Source organism: Aquarana catesbeiana, linkage group LG05, assembly GCF_042186555.1.
Source record: "Aquarana catesbeiana isolate 2022-GZ linkage group LG05, ASM4218655v1, whole genome shotgun sequence".
Lineage (NCBI taxonomy): Eukaryota > Metazoa > Chordata > Amphibia > Anura > Ranidae > Aquarana > Aquarana catesbeiana.
The window spans coordinates 224,828,593-224,849,115 of record NC_133328.1 but is presented as its reverse complement, the minus strand read 5'-3'; positions in this window follow the sequence as shown (position 1 = coordinate 224,849,115).

Genomic DNA, 20,523 nt, shown 5'->3' with positions numbered 1-20,523 from the left:
GTTGAAAAAAGACACAAGTCTATCTAGTTCAACCATAAAAAAAAAAAATAAATAAATAAAAAATATAAATAAGGTGTCACTAAACCCACATCATACAAAACTATCAATAAATGCTGTTTTATTGTACATGCTGTTCATACTCACTCAGTCACTATGGAATTTATTTTCTGTATTCTGCAAAAAACCTGGTTGATCCTGCTGTTCTTTATCTTCCCCTTCTGTCCAAGTCCCTAATGCAGCTAGGGATTTTGCAGAGCAATGTTGGCATGTGCAGTAGGGTTGACGTGAAGCCGTAAGGCTACACTGCCGGGTTCCCTTACCCGCCATGCCGGAAGCAGCACCCAACAGCTGATGGAAACATCAGCTGTGGTGCTAACATCGCTGGATTCCAGGACAGGTAAGTGTCCTATTGTTAAAAGTCAGCAACTGCAGTATGTGTAGCTGCTGGCTTTTTTAATTATTTATTTTGGGCAGACCTCTGCTTTAATCACATATTTTTACATTCTAAAGGCGTTTTTTTTTTTTTTACCATGTGACCAGCAGCAGAGGACTAGAAGCTCCTCCTGCTTATGTTTCCCTGCGGACAGGCTGGGAAAAATCTGGGTGATGTAACAGCTGTATATCGATTAAAAAAAAGGTACTTACGTTTTTTTTTGTTATTAAAATAATTGCAATGCCATCATCCATATACAGAAATAGAAGGGACAATCTAAATTAAACAGTATGTGTTTAGCACCACTTTAACCTGGAATAGAGAGGTAATAAAGTCTGAGATCTAGCTCCTGGGGGATAGTGCCATTAAAGGTGGTCCAGATTTTACAGGTGCTATATGTGTTCTAAAATGTCAAACAGAAAGGTTAAGGCACTATTAAACCCAAAACCAAAAATGTATTGTATTGCAGCTTACCGATAATTACATGTGGTGGCTGCATCAGTTTTCTTTTCTATTGGCTTTTCCCCCTTCTGTTTTCACCTAGTGATCTGGCCAGTAACATACCTTCTGAATTAGTGAGACACAATTCTGGATGAAGGAGGACAGGAGGCACAGCAGACAGCAGCATTATCACTCTGGGGGAGGAGAGTGTTTAATGTATTAGCAGATTTAGATACACTAAGAAATTGAGGCCAACTTCTAGCTCATGCTTTATAATCAGTTACTGCAAACAGATTTTTTTTTCCTTTTGGGATAAAGGTTTTGCATTAATAAATAAAAGCTCATCATTTTAATCTCCCACCGGGCATTAAGTGGTTTGTCAAATCAATGTAAACTGATACATTCTGCTGGAGAGTAGGGATGAGCCGAACACCCCCCGGTTCAGTTTGCACTAGAACATGCAAACAGACAAACAATTTGTGTGAACATGCGAACACCGTTAAAGCCTATGGGACACGAATGTAAAAAATAAAAAGTATTCATTTTGCAGGCTTAGATGCAACTTATTGCCATAAAAAGTGTTTGGGGACCTGGGTCCTGCCCCAGGGGACATTTATCGATGCAAAAAAGTTTTTAAAACAGCCGTTTTTTCAGGAGCAGTGATTTTAATAATGCTTAAAGTGAAACAATAAAAATGAAATATTCCTTTAAATATTGTGCAAGTAAAGATGGTCCAGGGGTTCCCCATATGCCGTGTACACACGGTCGGATTTTCCGACAACAAATGTTCAATGGGAGCTTGTTGTCGGAAATTCCGACCATGTGTAGGCTCCATCGGACATTTTCTGTCGGAATTTTCGACAAACCAAATATGAGATCAGGATCTCAAATTTTCCAACAACAAGATCCATTCTCGTAAATTCCGGTCGTGTGTACACAATTCTGATGCACAAAGTTCCACGCATACTCGGAATCAAGCAGAAGAGCCGCACCGGCTATTGAACTTAATTTTTCTCGGCTCGTCGTACGTGTTGTACGTCACCGCGTTCTTGGCGATCGGAATTTCCAACAAGATTTGTGTGACCGCTTCTATGCAAGACAAGTTTGAGCCAACATCTGTTGGAAAAAAAACATGGATTTTTGTCGGAATGTGCGATCGTGTGTACGCGGCATTAGTCTGCCTGTAAAGTGTTGCGTCTTTCTCATGTGTTTTACTGTGCCGCAGCAAAATGACATTTCCAAAGGAAAAAATGTCATTTAAAATTGCTTGCGTCTGTAATGTATTGCTGGACCCCGGCAATATACATAAAAATCAATGAAAAAATTGTTGTGGGTTCCCCCCTCCAGTTCATATTAGGCCCTTCAGGTCTGGTATGGATATTGTGTCACACAATGTTTAATCCTTCTAATATATCTGAATAGTGAAAAGATAAGATAATAGGAAAACAGTGGTGCTACTTCAGACCACACTATCCAATATAAACAATAATGAAAAAAGTGTGTTATATATAAAAAAAATATCTGGTGCAAAAAATGTGTTTCAACAATTAAAACACCATGTGACTTTTGTAAGTGATTAAATCAAACAAAATGTCCATATATTGAAATAAATGAAGTTCTTGGTTGTAAGTGTCTTCTTAATTTCTTCCACCACACCAGAGTGTTCAGTGAACCCACTCCCTTAAGAATCGCACTCACCGACTCCAAATGCCTGCACTCGCGTGCAAGGCTAAAACGCTTTTATACCCACATAGCAAGGGTAGAATCAACAGCCCGATATCCAGCAATGTGTATGGGAATCGCTCCACATGTAAAATAATAAAGTGCTCCAATAGTGTAAAACAGCATAACCAGTTTATTAAAACACTAACACTCTTCCATGTGTCCACTCACATTTTATAAAATCTAAAACAGCAAAAAGAATTGGTGTAAACTCAAATCACAGCAACTCAGCAATGAAATCACACAGTGCAGGGATACGGTCACGGCGGACCCGAGGTGTGCAGGCGTTAAAACTTCAGCTCTCACCCCCTCCTCGGTGCCATGCCACTAGCTCCAATCACCACTTCCTTGTAAGGCTACCAGCGTCATGCGTCACAGCCACGCCCCCGACATGTTTTGTCACAGATTGACTTATTCATGGAATTGGCTGCACGGGATGACAATCATCCCTTTTATACCCTCCTATCGAATGTATGAAAGAAAACCTTCCAACGCGCCTGCGTACACCTCGTGTCCCCGCGGCTGCTATTTTTGGGGTCCAGGCGCTGTGAGTGAAGATGGATGGACATCGCGGGACACTTTTTTTTTAAATATGGGAATTGTCAAAAACTGTCTCCTGTTGTTTTTACTTTTTTGACACTTTTTTTGGCAAATGGGTAGGGGTATGATGTACCCCTACCCATTCACATGGGGGGGCTGGGATCTGGGGGCTCCCTTGTTAAAGGGGGCTTCCAGATTCCGATAAGCCTCCCACCCACAGACCCCCACAATCACCGGGCAACAAGGGTTGTGGGGATGAGGCCCTTGTTCCCATCAACCCCAAAGCACCCTCCCCATGTTGAGGGTAAGCGGCCTGATATGGTTTCAGATGGGGGGCACTAGCTGGTCCCCCCTTTCCTGGCCTGCCATGGGTGCTTGCTCGGATTAGGGTCTGGTATGGATTTTGGGGGGACCCCCAGGCCATTTTTTTTTTTTGGTGCAGGGTTCCCCTTAAAATCCTTACCAGACCAAAGGGGCCTGGTATGGATTTTGGGGGGATCCCCATGCCATTTTTTTTTTCATTTTGGCACAGGGTTCCCCTTAACCACTTCAATACACTGTGTTATATATACTACACTGCCTGCACTGACTGAATATAGAGTCTACACTGAATATCTAGTTTACACTAAATGTAGAGTATTATATAGGCGATCTCGCAGTGCATTATGGGGTGATCCGCAGAGCTCAAATTTCCCGCGAACGCCCCATAATATTCACTGTTCGGCGAGGCGAACGGGCACCCGATGTTTGAGTAGAACTTATATTCAACCCAAACATCGAGCTCAGCCCAAGTGTTTTTGAAAAACAACAGACTTGCTAGCTGGATCACTGAATAAAAATAGAAGAAAAAAAGCCTAAAAAAGAAAACTAATACAGCCATCACATCTAAAAACTGGCAAGCTGCAATATAAAACATTTTGGGTTTTATACTTTTTCTTATTTTTTTAATGATTTTGGTTTTTTTTTTACAATCAAGTACTTTTTTATAACATTTTTCATAATACAACAATAATACAAAGAAACACACAAAGACTATTGCTACATATAACCCCCCCCCACCCCCACCCCAAATACGCCACGAAAAAAAAAGCACAATTTCATATCAGTATTTGTGCTTACCAGTCTATGCTTCAATCTTTACTTAAAAGTGTAATATTCCTATATCATGCCTGGGGGGTGTCTATAGTATGCCTGTAAAGTGGCACATTTTTCCCATGTTTAGAACAGTCCCTGCACAAAATGACATTTCTAAAGGAAAAAAGTCATTTAAAACTGCTTGCGGATGTAATGTAATGTTGCCCCACCCCCCAGCCCATTACCGGGCCCTTTAGGTCTGGTATGGTTATTAAAGGGAACCCCGCACCCAGCGCATTACCGGGCCCTTTGGGCCTGGTATGGTTATTAAAGCGAACCCCACACCCCAAAAAAAAAAAGGCGTGGGACCCCCAGGCCCTACAGTATATACTCTGAACAGCAGTATACAGGCCGTCCCCGGGTTACAAACAAGATAGGGACTGTAGGTTTGTTGTTAAGTTGAATCTGTTTGTAATTTGGAACAGGAACATTTTTTAAGTGTAGCTCCAGCCCAAAAATCTATTTTTAAGCTTTTTGGATAATATAGGGCAGAGTTATCACCCCTGTAACATTTTTTTTTTGCTGTCTGTGCCCCTGTTCAGAAGATTTCACCTCATTTTCTGTCCCAATGACAATTGGATTTTGAACATTTTGGGTTATTAGGGAAACAAGGATTGGTGATAAAGCATCAGTGGAGACACCTTTTTCCCATGTTAACTCTTATGCCCTGTACACACGGTCGGACATTGATTGGATATTCCGACAACAAAATCCATGGATTTTTTCAGACGGTTGTTGGCTCAAACTAGTTTTGCATACACACGGTCACACAAAGTTGTCGGAAAATCCGATCGTTCTAAACGCGGTGACATAAAACACGTACGTCGGGACTATAAACGGGGCAGTAGCAATAGCTTTGGTCTCTTAATTTATTCTGAGCATGCATGGCACTTTGTGCGTCGGATTTGCGTACACACGATCGGAATTTCCGACATTTTGTTGTCGGAAAATTTTATAGCAAGCTCTCAAACTTTGTGTGTCAGAAATTCCGATCGAAAATGTGTCATGGAGCCCACACATGGTCGGAATTTCTGACAACAAGGTCCTATTACTCATTTTCCATCAGAAAATCCGATCGTGTGTACAGGGCATTACAGGAGAGAATTTCCCTAACTAGGGGTAGATTTCCTCTCACTTCCTGTTGTCTCCCTCCGTTTGCAAGTAGGAGTCATTTGTAAGTCGGATGTTTGAAAATAGGGGACCGCCTGTATATACTATACGGCCTTCCCTATACAATCTGTGGAAAATTGGGCCTTAGGTGTTGGTGGTACCAGAACACTGTAAGCCCTCACAGTTACTCTTGGTGGGCGCTGGAACGTGCCCTGCTGTGAAATATTATATTAAGAATTGTCATTACATGCCCCTGTTAAACAGGGGCAGAAAAATTGGGCCTTAGGAGGTGGTGGTGGTGGTGCTGGTGCCACAACACTGTAACCCCTCACAGATGTGTTGTTGAGCGCAAGAACGGGCCCTGCTGTGAAATATTAGATCAAAAATTGTAATTACAATACAGTGCAGCCATAGTGCAGTTGCTACTACTTTTCTGGTAGTGTACACAGTACACAATACAGTGTAGTACGGTGTTGCAAAACAAAATATACAGAAGGCCACCAATGAGAGGCAGATGCTCACAGGCCACTAAAAGAGGACAAGCAGGCTCTGTGTCTACAGTCAACAGTGCTGGTCATGGACATGGTGCATCCTCTGCTGGTGGCCGTGGGGCACACATGTCCTTTTTTTCTGCTGCTGGCCGTGTTATTGAGCCAGAACGTGCAGAAGAGTTGGTGGAGTGGATAACAAAGCCGTCCTCATCCTCCTCATCCTCTGTCACCCAGGCTCAGAGTAGTTTTTCTTCCTATGCAGCTGCCAAAGAGGCCTATTCCCCCGGCTCCTTGTCCACAGTCACTCCTTCTGCAGCCCAACTATTATGCACGGAGGAGTCCCCCGAACTATTCAACCACAGTGTCGGGTACATGCTGCTGGAGGATGCACAGCGATTTGAAGGCTCCGATGTTGGTTCCTAGGTTGAGGACGGAAGTGACGTGAGCCTAGAGAGAGGGGGTGCCCAAAAAGGACAAGAAACTGGCAGTCATGTTCTCTCAGCTGCAGCATAGTGCCAAGTTTGCTTCAGTGACGAGGAGGGAGGGGATGATGAGGTCACTGACTCTACGTGGGTGCCTGATAAAATAGAGGAGGAGGCACAACCCCAAGAAGGCAGGATGTCCTCTAGGGGGCAGCTTAAGGGCAGCCACCCTACTGCATCACACCGCAGAGCTCCGCAGGCGCAGGGCGCTGCTGACTCGCACTGATTTTGAAAAGTTCCTTGATGTGGGCCTTTTTGGACACGTGTGCAGCGGATCGCACTGTTGCTGTTTGCAACCTATGTCTAAAGGGGATCAAGCGTGCCCACAACAGCAGCCGCTTGGGCACCACATGCTTGACCATACATATGACGACCTCCCATTCAGTCTTTTTCCCGTATACTATATTTGAGATTTAATATCTCTCTTATATCTAATACACAACCATCTATTTATAGTCTACACCAAGGAAGAAAATATTAAAATAACTATAAATTATATATATTCATTAAATATAAATAATTTAAATATAAATTAATTATAAATAAAATGTATTCATAATTACAATATCCGTTGGCAACAGAACTTGAAAGACCCACATCAAAGAAAAAGGCGGACTTCTCCTTGCTCCTCATCTGGGATCTCCAACCCTTCTCCAGTCCTCTCGAAAACCTGCACTGAGAGGAATAAAGGTATAGCAATAGGTGTCCCAAGTGTCCCAAGTGCTTGCAGCCAATCTGCTAGCAGTACACCACCATCTGATTTTAGCAGGCAAATTTCCCTACCCCAGTTGCTAAACCGTAAAAAGAAATTCGGTCCCAGCCATCCACATGCTCACAGTCTGAATGCTAGCTTGAATGCCAGCTTGGCCAAATTGCTAGCACTGCAACTACTGCCTTTTCAGCTGGTACACTCTGCTCCCTTTCGTGAATTTGTGGAATGTGCTGTACCTCAGTTGCAGGTTCCAAAACGCCATTTCTTTTCACGGAAGGCCATTCCAGCTTTATACCGGCATGTGGAAGGCAATGTTGGACAGGATGGTCAGCAGTAAGGTGTATATTACCGCAGACTCATGGTCTAGCAGGCATGGGCAGGGATGTTACCTTTCCTTCACGGCGCACTGGGTAACTCTGCTGACAGTTGGGAAGGATGCAGGACAGGGTTCAGTATTGTTCGAGCTTGTTCCACCACCACGCCTCCAAAATGCTAGCAGTGATTCTGCAACAGGTTTCTCCTCCACCCCTCGTCTTCTTCTTCCTCTATGGCCTCTTCTGAAGATTTGTTCTCTGAACCAGCGGTGCTCCGTAAGCGTTCAAGGGGGCTACGCAAGCACTCAGGCAAAAAGATGCCATGCGGTGCATGAGTTACATAGTTACATAGTAGGTGAGGTTGAAAAAAGACACAAGTCCATCAAGTCCAACCTATGTGTGTGATTATATGTCAGTATTACATTGTATATATGTTGTGGTCATTCAGGTGTTTATCTAATAGTTTCTTAAAACTATTGATGCCCCCCGCTGAGACCATCGCCTGTGGAAGGGAATTCCACATCCTTGCCGCTCTTACAGTAAAGAACCCTCTACGTAGTTTAAGGTTAAACCACTGCTTAGGGGACAGGAGCCACACTGGGGCAGAGATTCTGTCAGCTCTGCAGGGGCAGGCTCAGAGGTGGTTGACACCACGCCAGCTTCAGCCAGGAATGGTTGTATGTGACAATGGCACCAACCTTCTCTCCGCCCTCCGTCAGGGACACTTGACCCATGTTCCATGTTTGGCACACATTCTGAATTTGGTGGTGCAGCGGTTCTTGAGCAGCTACCCAGGCTTACAAGATCTCCTGAGGCAGGCCAGAAAAGTCTTTGGTCATTTCTAACGGTCATACAATGCCAGTGCTCGGCTGGCTGACATTCAAAGGGAATGCAACCTGCCCACCAACTGCCTCATTTGTGACATGTCCACCAGGTGGAAGTCAACGTTGGCAATGCTGCAGTGGCTGTACACGCAGCAGAGGGCCATCAATGAGTACCTATGTGAGTATAGCACCAGGAGAGGGTCAGGGGAGCTTTTAGGAAGAATATGGAGAGAAGTTGGGACTTTGAATGAGGCAGAGACCTGGTAGGATCTCATTCCTCCATCCCTGTCAATATGAAAAAACGGGAAAAGGCCTGACTTTGAATGAAGCATGCAGTCAATAGTGAGGGGTCAAGAAAATGTATATTTATTACATAAAAAGATTCCATACAAATTGGTACATGGGTCACAGTAATTCATCTATATTACATATATCTGTATTACATTGGTGTTACACATTGCATATACAGAGGCTCTACGCATTTCGTGGAGTAATTGTATCCACTCTTCAGGAGCAACAATGTGTATATCTGAAATAGAGCATATTAGATTTCAAGGTCAATGCTTTTAAAAAGAAATGGAAAAAATGTAACCGGGGGTAAAGTGCAACAATGAGAGCTGGAGGCTCCCTGAAGGGCATCTTTTCCAGGAGCTGTGGAGGCATCCGGCGCGCACAAGACCCCCACATGACAACACTGGGGGCGGACAACACTCCAAAGGGTGGCGGTCCCTGGGAATGGGGGTGTATGTGAGTGAGGGCATCTTGGGGGGTTGCTGGAAAAAATGTGAAGGTGAGTGAGATGATATGTGAGAAAAACAAAAAAAACAAAAGTAAATAAATAAATAAATTTAAAGTGAAAATATATATGTAAAATTGAGAGTGTAATCAAAAAAAGGCAGGGTAATGGACCTGTGACAGTGCTGATGTCAGGGAAAAGCAAAACCATGAATCAAAAATGAGGAAAATACAGTATGTGTACTAATCAAATCCAAAAGAAAAAGGTGAATGAAATGCAATGAATGTGAGTGAATGCATTATCCTAAATATCTTACCAGGTGCTGAAAGATGTGAAACAATGCAGTAAAGTGCTGTGTGCTGGCAATGTGAGGAGGGAAGATGACCTATGGAGAAGACCGACCCCGAGTGGGACATATAAGGGCATGCATGCCAATCACCTCCAAATGTCGCGCTAGCATGCAAGGTGAGGGGGAGGCGCCGATACATGGGAGACCAAGTCTCTCGGCGTTTGCCACCAAAATCACCCCCTGTATGCCACTGATGGAAAACACTGACAGCGTGACGGCGCTCGGATGGATGCAGCACGCATAGCGTGAAGAGCGTGACATTGATGCACAGTGCGGCGGTATCCCAACCCTCCCAGAGAAACAAGGGGAGGGGAGGAGACCCCGCGGTGTGCATCGCAGCTTCCGGACATTTTTTCCTTTTTTCAGGGTCAGGGGAGCTTGGCTTCTTTTCTCCACACCAGTGGCTACTGATCAAGGATGCATGCACTGTCCTGTCACCATTTGATGAGGCCACGAGGATGGTGAGCAGCGACAATGCATGCGTCAGTGATACTGTCCCTCTTGTCTTCCTGTTGGAGCACACGCTTCATGGAATAATGGACAGGGCACTTGAGGCAGAACAGTGTGAGGAAGAGGAGGACTTCCTTACCTCTCAAGGCCCCCTTTATCCAGATATTATTCCTGCAGGTCCACCGAACACACAGGAAGAAGAGGAGGAGGATGAGGATTGTGTCAGCATGGACGTGGATGATAACACTCAGCAGCAATCTTGAAGGGATGGTTTTCAGTCCCCAGAAACCCAAGGAGTTGTACGTGGCTGGGAGGAAGTTGTTACGGATCATGTGATCCTTAGTGACCCAGAGGACTCAGAATCTAATGCCTCTGCAAACTTTTGCAGGCTTTGCAGAATCAGCGAGGCCATGCAGCGTAAGGACCCTAGGATTTGTGGTATCAAAGAGAAGGAAACATTACTGGCTGGCAACCCTTTTTGATCCACTTTACAAGTGTAAGGTTGCAGAACTCATCCCGCCTTCGCAGAGGGAGCAGAGGATGAAACATCTTCAGGAGGCCTTGAAGAAAGGTTTGTGCAATGCATTTCCAGACCCTGTGAGGTTACAATTTCCTGGTCCTGGACAACGTGTTGCTGAGACTTCTGTCAGGTCGCCTGAGGCCAGGTGACAGATGCACACCGTTGGGGTCAGGAGTGAACCGCAAAGATAGTGGACCCTACGACTGACTCCTGGGGATGGGAGTCTAGGTGGTTAAGGAAGGCAGGTCTGCTGGAACACAAACACGGATCCCACAGGGGCTAGAGCGTAAGATTCCCCAGGGCGCGGAGTCTAAGAGCCAGTAGGTGTTCACCAGAGCCTCTAGTGGTGAGGATGGACTGGGCTGCAACTGGCTCCAGGTCGCGATCCCCAGGGTCTCCCAGCTCACGCCCACAGTAGGCTACATAAGGACAGAGATAGTAAGGGAATAAGCCAAAGGCCAGGGCGACTAGCAGACAAGGATAAACATAGAACATGCCAAAGGTCAGGGTCACAAGCAGGCAGGGATAGTAGAGAACAAGCCAAGATCGGTAACTGGAATCAGACGTAGAAGACACAGCAAGATGCACACGGAAGCTAAACACACAAAGGTTGACCAGCAAGGCAGGCTTGCAGTGCACAGGTTAATATAGAGTTCCCTGATAGGGGCTGGGGTGGAGCCATGCTTTCAGGAGAGATTAAGTAGCCAGGTGAGAGTGGCTGGCCTCTAAAGGTGAACACATGGAGGAGAGGTAAGCTGATAGACAAAGATGTGGAGAAGGTGGCCAGCTGACCGATGCCTTTAGACAATTTTTCAGACCTCAGCGCCAAGGTCTGATCGGTTCAAGCAACCATCACCAGCATCTGCATTATATGGTGCAGGAATATCTAGGGGCAAGAGCAGATTTGGAGACCTTTCCAACAGAGCATCCACTGGGTTACTGGGTCTTGAGGATAGACCACTGGCCAGAACTTGCTCAATATGCAATTGATCTACTGGCCTGTCCTGCATCCAGTGTTCTTTCTGAATGCACATTCAGTGCTGCTGGAGGGTTTGTAATGGATTATAGAGTGCACCTGTTAACAGACTCCCTTGATAGACTCACATTAAAAAAAATGAATCAGTCTTGGATCAGCAGCAGCTATCAAGCACCTGATGCTGATGTAACTGATTGATTTTTCTATGGATGTAGAATCCCTTGAAGACTGCCTATGCTGAGTGACTATCCTATTCCTCCTCAATCTTGATGATGCTAGTTTCCAACAATATTTTTGGTTTAGGGCACCACCACTGCCTAAGGCCAAATATTTCTGTCCCTGTTAAACAGGGGCATGTAATTACAATTTTTGATCTAATATTTCACAGCAGGGCCCGTTCCTGCGCCCAACAAGAGTATCTGTGAGGATTACAGTGCTGTGGCACCACCACCACTAAAGGCACAATTTTTCTGCCCCTGTCCCAGCAGCAGAAAAAAGGACAAGCGTGCCCCACAGCCAACTGCAGAAGATGCACCATGTCCATGACCAAAACTGTGGACTGTAGACACAGAGCCTGCTTGCCCTCTTTTAGTGGCCTGTGAGCGTCTGCCTCTCCTTGGTGGCCTTCCGGACATGATGGGGATTTTGTTTTGCAACACCACACTACACTGTATTGTGTACTGTGTACACTACCAGAAAAGTAGTAGCAACTGCACTATAGGTGCACGGTATTGTGTACACCACCAGAAGTCTAATAGCAACTATGGGTGCACTGTATGTATTGTGTACTGTGTACACCACCAGAAAAGTAGTAGCAACTGCACTATGGGTGCACGGTACTGTGGACACCAACAGAAGTGTAATAACAACTATGGGTGTACTGTATTGTGTATTGCCCCGTACACGCGGTCGGACATTGATCGGACATTCCGACAACAAATTCCTAGGATTTCTTCCGACGGATGTTGGCTCAAACTTGTTTTGCGTACACACGGTCACACAAAGTTGTCGGAATTTCCGATCGCCAACAACGCGGTGACGTCAACCACGTCCGACGAGACTAGAAAGGGCCAGTTCAGAACCAAGCGCGGCACCCTTTGGGCTCCTTTTGCTAATCTCGTGTTAGTAAAAGTTTGGTGAGAGACGATTCGAGCTTTTTCAGACTCGTGGCTTTCAGATCGTTTTCTGCGGTTCAGTTTGTGCTTGTGGGTTTGTATCTGCTCTTCAGTGCGTGCAAGCAAGCTCCGTGTGACTTTGTCATTGTGTTCTTGTTCGTTCGTTACTGTTTTTCAGGTCGCTCTTCACAGGCCTTGCTGTTCTTCAGTGCGTTCTGTTACTTCGTTCTGAGCAGCCGAACGTTTTCTAGCCATGTTGCGTATACGTACTCCTCGTAGAGTTCGTGCTGTGCGGGGGCTTGGTGTTGGGGTCCTGACCTTGACACAAGTCCAGTCCATGAACAGGGTGGGGAGGAGTTCATGGACCAAGAATTGGTTGCTTCAGCGTGACCAGTTCTCTCATATGCCTTTGCTCTGTGAGATCCGTGAGAATAATCCTGATGATTTCAGGAACTTTCTCAGGATGACGGACCCCGTATTCCACAATCTGCAGGCTTTGCTGACCCCCTATATCAGCAGGCAGGATACCTGCATGAGGCAAGCCAACACTGCGGAGCAGAGGCTCGTCGCTACCCTGCGGTACTTGGCGACAGGGAGAAGCCTGCAGGACTTGAAGTTCTCGACAGGCATATCCCCCCAGGCTCTGGGTATCATTATCCCAGGGACCTGTTCTGCCATCATCCAGGTCCTGCAGAAGGAGTAAATGAAGGTAAGATTTTTATCCTTTAATATCACATTTTATTGTATTGAATGTTTGCTAATATATTGTATTTCTTTCCTCATTCCCTAATTACCATGATTGTAATATGCTGTGAATGTCCCCTTTGTCCTCATGCATGCTGGATTTTTATGTAATTAATTTTTTGTCCTTCATACATATTTGCCTTCGCTTACCTCCCCAGCATGCTCTCCTGCCCTATATTCACCTCATGTAGTCACTTAACAATATATTTTATCAGCTCCATAGTAGTGTTTTACCCCAAACAACCCCTAAAATGTTTAGAAATGTGATTTGTGCTTTAAATTCAGGCATAGTGCCAGAGACTTTTTTTGTGGTGTCCCCAAATCATTATTATTAACCCTCCCTCCCCCCAACTGCTAAGTCAGCTGATCCCAATTCTCTATCTATCCTCAATCATCTATCTGCTGACTTTGCCAAACCCATACACACTATACCCACCTCTTTTGTGGTCAGATTTATTGATGAATTCCCCAAAGCATGTAGTGCAAGGGCCTGCCTGTATACTTTCAAATGGTACTGTTTAAAGTTTTTGTATACTATTATTATCTTGATAGGTAATAGCAGAATGTCCAAATGTGCTCAAATGTGTACTGTGTGTATTTATATCTTTGTATTATGACACTTCTTACCTGTCCAGTGGGCTGCCAATAGTGTAACTAAGGAGGGGCTGTTCAAAGTAATACCCATTATTTAGGCATTCATCTCTCAATGAAGTGGAGAGGGTTACCTGTCCAAGATCCCCCCCCCATAATGTTAGAAATGGCCCATGAGAGGGGGGAGGGGGAATATGATAGGTGTACCTTATACTTTGGTGTTGTAAAATTCCCCTTAATAAAGGTTATCTGGAAGTTGGTCAAGAATGTTTGTGTCTAATCTGCTTTCCATGTTTATGTGCAAAAATACAAATTTTTTTTGTTTTCCTCAACAGTTTCCTTCCACGCCACAGGAATGGCAGACTGTGGCCTCCCACTTTGCCCAGCGGTGGGACTTTCCTAACTGCGGAGGGGCAATTGATGGGAAACACGTCCACATCATCCCACTATCCAACTCGGGGTCGTACTTTTATAATTACAAAGGGTTCAATAGTATAGTGATGTTGGCGGTGGTGTCGGCTAATTACAACTTCCTGTATGTGGACGTGGGGAAGAATGGCCGGATGTCCGATGGTGGAGTCATCACCCAGACGGAGTTTTACAGGCGTCTCCAGAATGGCAGCTTGGACTTGCCACCTCCAGAAGACAATGTGGAAGGACTCCCATCCGTCTTCGTTGCGGATGAAGCATTTGCGCTGGGGGACCATCTTCTGCAGCCATTCCCGATGAGGACCCTCACCCCAGAACAGAGGGTTTTTAATTACCGGCTGGCCAGAGCCAGAAGAGTGGTGGAGAACACATTTGGAATCATGGCCAGCCGGTTCCGCCTATTTCTGACACCCATCCATATGGCGGAGTATAAACTTAATCATATAATCCTGGCATGCTGTGTTCTACATAACTTTTTACGCCAACATTCTGCCAACTATGCTGGCTCAGTTGGGCCTGAGGCCGGAATTCTACATGAAACAACCCTGACGGCGCTTGAAAGTGGCCATCCTGGCTTGCCCTCCCTGAGTGCCCATGATGTCCGGTTAAGATACCTTGAGTTCTTTGCGGGTAGGGGGGCCATCAATATGCCAGACAATTTGTGAAGCCTTTATCAAATAAAAAAAAAAAAGCTAATCTTTGGTGACATTTACTGCTTGTGTTTGTTTTAGCTGACCCTGACAGCAATGTGGGGAGTCCTGAAAATGGCGTGATTGTGTAACCTTATACAAAGCACTGTTGGGTGTTATTTACTAAAGGCGTAGACACTTTGCACTACAAGTGCACTTGAAAATGCACTGAAACTGCACTTGTAGTGCAAAGAGGATTTGCCCTTAGGAAATAACCCCCATTTTCACAGAAAGCAGCAATTACATCACCACAAAAGTGTTGTAGCGTTGAGACAATAATCCACACATTTTTGATAACAATCTTTTTAATACTTGCACAATCACATGTGCATTTAGAAAAGGTTTTTAAAACAAACCAACATGTTTGTTGTATAACAATTTTTGGGGTGGCATTATCAAAAATAGAAATGTCCATTTAAGGTAAAACAGGCATGTGTAAAACCAACAAGAAAGACACAAATCTTGAACTTTCAAAGTTCACATATGGTAAAACTTGAAGGCAATATCAGACATGAGTATTTAGGAACTGTGTTTGATATTGCGTTCAGATGGGGTGAAGTCACCCCTGGAAAAGCCAAATTTTGAAGATGCACACCAATTTACGAATGTCAACATGTGCTAGCTGCCATCATGGGGGATCAAGGGACGTGTTTTGGGGGAGCAACCCCTTCCTCTCAGCTACTTTATTATTGAGGAAAAACGCGTCCATTGATCTCCCGTGATGGCAGATAGCACATGTTGGCACACTGTGTGCATCCTCAAAATTTGGCTATTCTAAACATCGCTAAAGCATTTTTAAGATTGTAGCACACAAAAAAACAAAGTGTTTTGGAGGGGTTTTAAACTCGCCCCAAAACATCAATGATGTTATTATTTTTTTGAATAACATCATTGATTTTTTTCTTGAGGTTTTCCAATTCTAAATTACACCCCATGATCTCCCCGATCAGGATCTGGGCACTTTCTGATGTGAAAGGATCTGGATCCACAACATCACGATCACCTAAAAAGAGAGAAACCAAACAAAAACAGGTATCAAAAATCTGCCGGCATCCATCTCTTACCTGAGTCTGTGGTCGCAGACACTCACTTGTTGTGGTGCCAATTTCCACCACATCTTCTTCCTCCTGCTCTTCTTTGGTTGGGGGTATTTCCCCTTCTTCCCGAGGTGGGGGGTCTGTGGTCTCCTCGGATGAGGGGTGTCCTCCGAGTCTTTTCTCCCCTATGTAAAACAAAAATGGTATAATTAGCACACAGATATTTGATTGCCGAAATATAAAGATGAAACATTGCTTGGAAGTGGGGTACAATTGTCTATTTTGGCAGAGTTCCAAGATGTAGCATTTTTATTGTCCATTGTCAAGCTTCAATACTTTACCTGTTTAGTACAAGCTTCACAGATGGAGACCCCCCTATAGTATACACTGGAGCACCTGTGTGGGCCCCCTAATGAAAAGGGTGTTCTGGTGTCCCACACTAGTGCTCCAGCGTCCAGATGTGAAAACAGCTGCTGAGTGTCCTCTCCTTACACAGAATCTAGTTTGCATTTCCTTCTAGTAAAACAAACCCATCTACACAACCAAATATTTTTCATACAAGTAGGCCCTAAAAAATGTTGGCAAATGCATATGGCCTAAACAATGGTGTTTTATAGGCCGAAAGAAAAATGTTTGATACGAATGAATAATGGGCCCATGAACATGAAAGTTGCCATTTTAAACTGTACAACACTTAAGAAAAGCACATGGAGCAGCACGAACGTAATAAAGACAAAAAGAATAGGAACACAGCACAACTACTTACTTTTTTACAGCACTCTCCGGATCCTTCAGTACTGCTCGGGCTCTCTTAATTTCAGGTCCGACCACTGCTTCCTGAGCTGATCTTTCGATCGTCGTACCCCGAAATTCCGGTGCAGACTCTTGACCACTTTCGCCATGATCTTGGCCTTTCTGATATTGGGGTTGGGGTAAGGTCCATACTTTACTCATAGTCGGCCTTCTTCAGGATGTCGACCATCTCCAACATCTCCCCAAAGGACATATTTGAGGCCTTAAATCGTCTCCTTCTGGATCGGGACGTTTCCGGATCCAGGCTTTCCTCCTCCTCGTTGCTATAATTAGCACGCACCTGCTCTGACTCCGCCATGTGCTCTTCACCCACTGCGCCAAACGAAAAGGGGCGGGGAATAGACTAGAAAGAACGTCAGGGGCGGGCGGAGTTACACGGATGCGCAGTGTGTATAAAGCGTAATACGCGTGCGTAGTACGTACAATTTGTGAGCGGACGAAGGAGTATCAGAGGCGCCGATCGTGATAACGAAGGTAAGAGCCAAACTTGGGCCTATACTGCTTCTAGCTTGAGGCCTATATTGTAACTAGATTAGGAGAGTTTTGCCTGACATTAGGGTTTGTCTTGTGTTGTGTCTTGCAGTGAAAATGGATATCTTGAACGATACCGACTTCATGGCAATCTTCATTGACATGTTCAGGGAGCTGCCTTGTCTGTGGGAGATCAACCACCCATATTATAAGAACCAAACAAAGAGGAAGGCAGCTCTGGATCAATTGCTGGAAATTGTGAAGCAGGTGATCCCCATGGCAGACATGACCTATTTGAAGATCCTAATTGGTGGCCTGAGGAGTACATATCTAAGGGATCGCAAGAATGTCCAGGATTCGCGGAGATCCGGAGCAGCAGATGACATCTATGTCCCCAGGATGTGGTACTATGACAGGCTGCATTTTCTGGCAGGTCAGACTGAACCCAGGTCATCACTCTCCAGTCTTCCTTCCTTGCTTCCTTCCCCCCCAGCTGAGGCTTCTGACGCCCAACCTGGGCCTTCCAGGCAGCAACATGTAGAGGAGCCCAGCTTGAGCCAGGTATAGCATTCCTCTAAATAGTTCAGGTTGTCCAATCAATGATGTTAACTAGTTGTTAGTTTGGGGTACTAATTTATGATTGTGATTGATGATGCAAAAACTAAAACCATGTCCCTATTTCATACACAGGGAAGTCGCAGCCAGGAGGTGGCCGGGCCGAGCAGGCTGCCTGATATGCAGGTCCCTCCCCTACACCTGCAAAGAGAAAGTGGCAGGAAGAGGAGTACCCTAGAGGGGGCTGCCATAGGCCTCTTTTGGAAGGCTACAGAGGCCCTGGGAGCACCACACACTGTGGAGGAGGACTTTGCTGGTATAATTGCCTGTAAAATGCAGCGGATGGAGGAGGACCAACAACTCATGTGTGAGTCATTAATTTTGGAAGCTCTCAATAAGGGGTTGAGTGGCCAAATAACATCTGATACCCACATTTGTGACCTCACACATGGTCCTCCTCCTCCTCCTCCAGGTCCTTCTACTTCTCCTCCTTCTCCTCCAGGTCCTACTAGTCCTCCTCCTCCTCCAGGTCCTACTCCTCCTCCTGCCACATCTCCAACAGCAGAGCCACAGCCGGGAATGAAGCGTGGAAGGAAGATCAGAAAGTGATGACCCTGGATCCAGCCTGGTCTGGCAAAAGATGCAGCCTCTTGTGGTACCACAGCCTGGGGACACAGATGTCATCTGCTGCTTTCCGAATCTCTGGGACTTCTGGACCAGACTGCACTCCCTTACATATGGACTCCTCAGGCCACCAATTTTGATGTTCAAGAATTGATGTCTGCCCTGGGGGTCCAAGGCTTTGGTAACTTCTGCTGTTTCTCCAGCGTTGCCTCCCTCTTTGTTTGGTTCTGAGCCCTTAATAAAGGATATATATATATATATATATATATATATATATATATATATATATACATATACACAAGACTATCTGTATATATATATATTAAAAACACTGCAGCTAACTGAATCACCTGCCTGCCTGAAGTATATTAGAAACAGTACACCAGCAACGGCTTGCAGTGAGATATAGCTAAACTGTATGCAGTGGATATACAGTATCTCACAAAAGTGAGTACACCCCTCACATTTTTGTAAATATTTTATTCTATCTTTTCATGTGACAACACTGAAGAAATTACACTTTGCTACAATGTAAAGTAGTGAGTGTACAGCTTGTATAACAGTGTAAATTTGCTGTCCCCTCAAAATAACTCAACACACAGCCATTGATGCCTAAACTGCTGGCAACAGAAGTGAGTACTATAAATTCAAAGTGATTCAAGAAAAAAGTGAACAATTATGAATATTAATATATAAACAATAAGTGTCCATCATAAATAAATCCAACAGTCCATCTTGATAGTGAGACACTAATAATCACCACGTGAGTGTATAGTGAACACAAAAGGTCAAAATAGTCCCCCGAATGATGGAAACAAATCATGAATATTGGGCATAAAGATGGTTCATGCTATAAGGCTTTATAAGTCTGGTGGCAGCCGTGCCAATCAGGAGAAAAAAATGGAAATCCAAAAATGGAAATAAAATTATATAAACAATCTTGGTGACCTTCTCCGGGGTTTGATGCAACAGATAAAGATGTGCAGATACCACCACCCATATGAAATGGAGGCTTACCGAAAAGTTGGGACCCAAAGCAGCGTATGCTGTATGAGTCAAGAAAGCTTAAAAGTTGCCCCCTGGCGGTTGATGATAGGGAGATCCCAACGGTACTCTGGAGTCCTAGGGATGCCTCACCGGGGTGTCTTTTCTGTGTAGAGGTTAGAGACGTCCTACACACATATACTGGCAGAGGGTCAGTCTGGGGCGGGTTAGGAAAGGGTTCATTGAAGAGAGCAGGAACCTCTCCTTCAGATCTGCTTACTGTCAGCTGAGCTGAAGATGTTAGAGGAGAGTGTGTTTGGAGAGAGAGAGAGACACACACACAGGGGCATGCTGTGTCACAGGATCTATTGCTGGATTGTGTACACTTTGTAAGTATCTTTAGGCTGCTGCTATGTCTCCAGAGACTAACTGAACCTGTTGCCACATGTGACACAGCATGCCCCTGTGTGTGTGTCTCTCTCTCTCTACAAACACACTCTCCTCTAACATCTTCAGCTCCTTTTTGTACTCCTCACCTCTTTGTACTCCTCACCTGGTTGACACCACACACACTTGACCCCATCTGAACCAAATAAGTTTATCTTGGTCTCATCAGACCACAGGACATGGTTCCAGTAATCCATGTCCTTAGTATGCTTGTCTTCAGTAAACTGTTTGCAGGCTTTCTTGTGCATCATTGTAACGAGCCCCTGCTCGCTTGGTTCCACTCTCCCAACACTCCTCTGTGGCTATAGAATCAGATTGCAGATCGCAACATCTGATGGTTCAGTCATCCGATGCTCCGGGACTAGAACTACAGCTATGTGCCGTTCTAATCCAGTTGTGTAGCTCAGAACAAACACCAGGCAGGCTGTATGTAAGTTCAACCAGGAATCTCATTTATTGCAAGGAATACAGGCTCTTTTATACAGTAAAAGAGGAGGTGTATACCTCCTGCTCATATTACTCTGAACATACACCTGTGACCAGAAACCTAATTAACATGGGCTAATTAACTAATCCCTTTAGACAGCCTAGATGACTCAGACATGACTTTTAGGCCAGACTGGCCATCTTGTAGCTCAGAAAACCCAATCAACATTATCACAAATCAACACAATAGCTGAGTTAATTAACACAAACAACAATGGGGATCTAATGACTCTTAGATCCCATACTAGACTTATTTACAATACACATTCTAGCAGGCAACAGACAGACAGGTGGCTAACAGTAT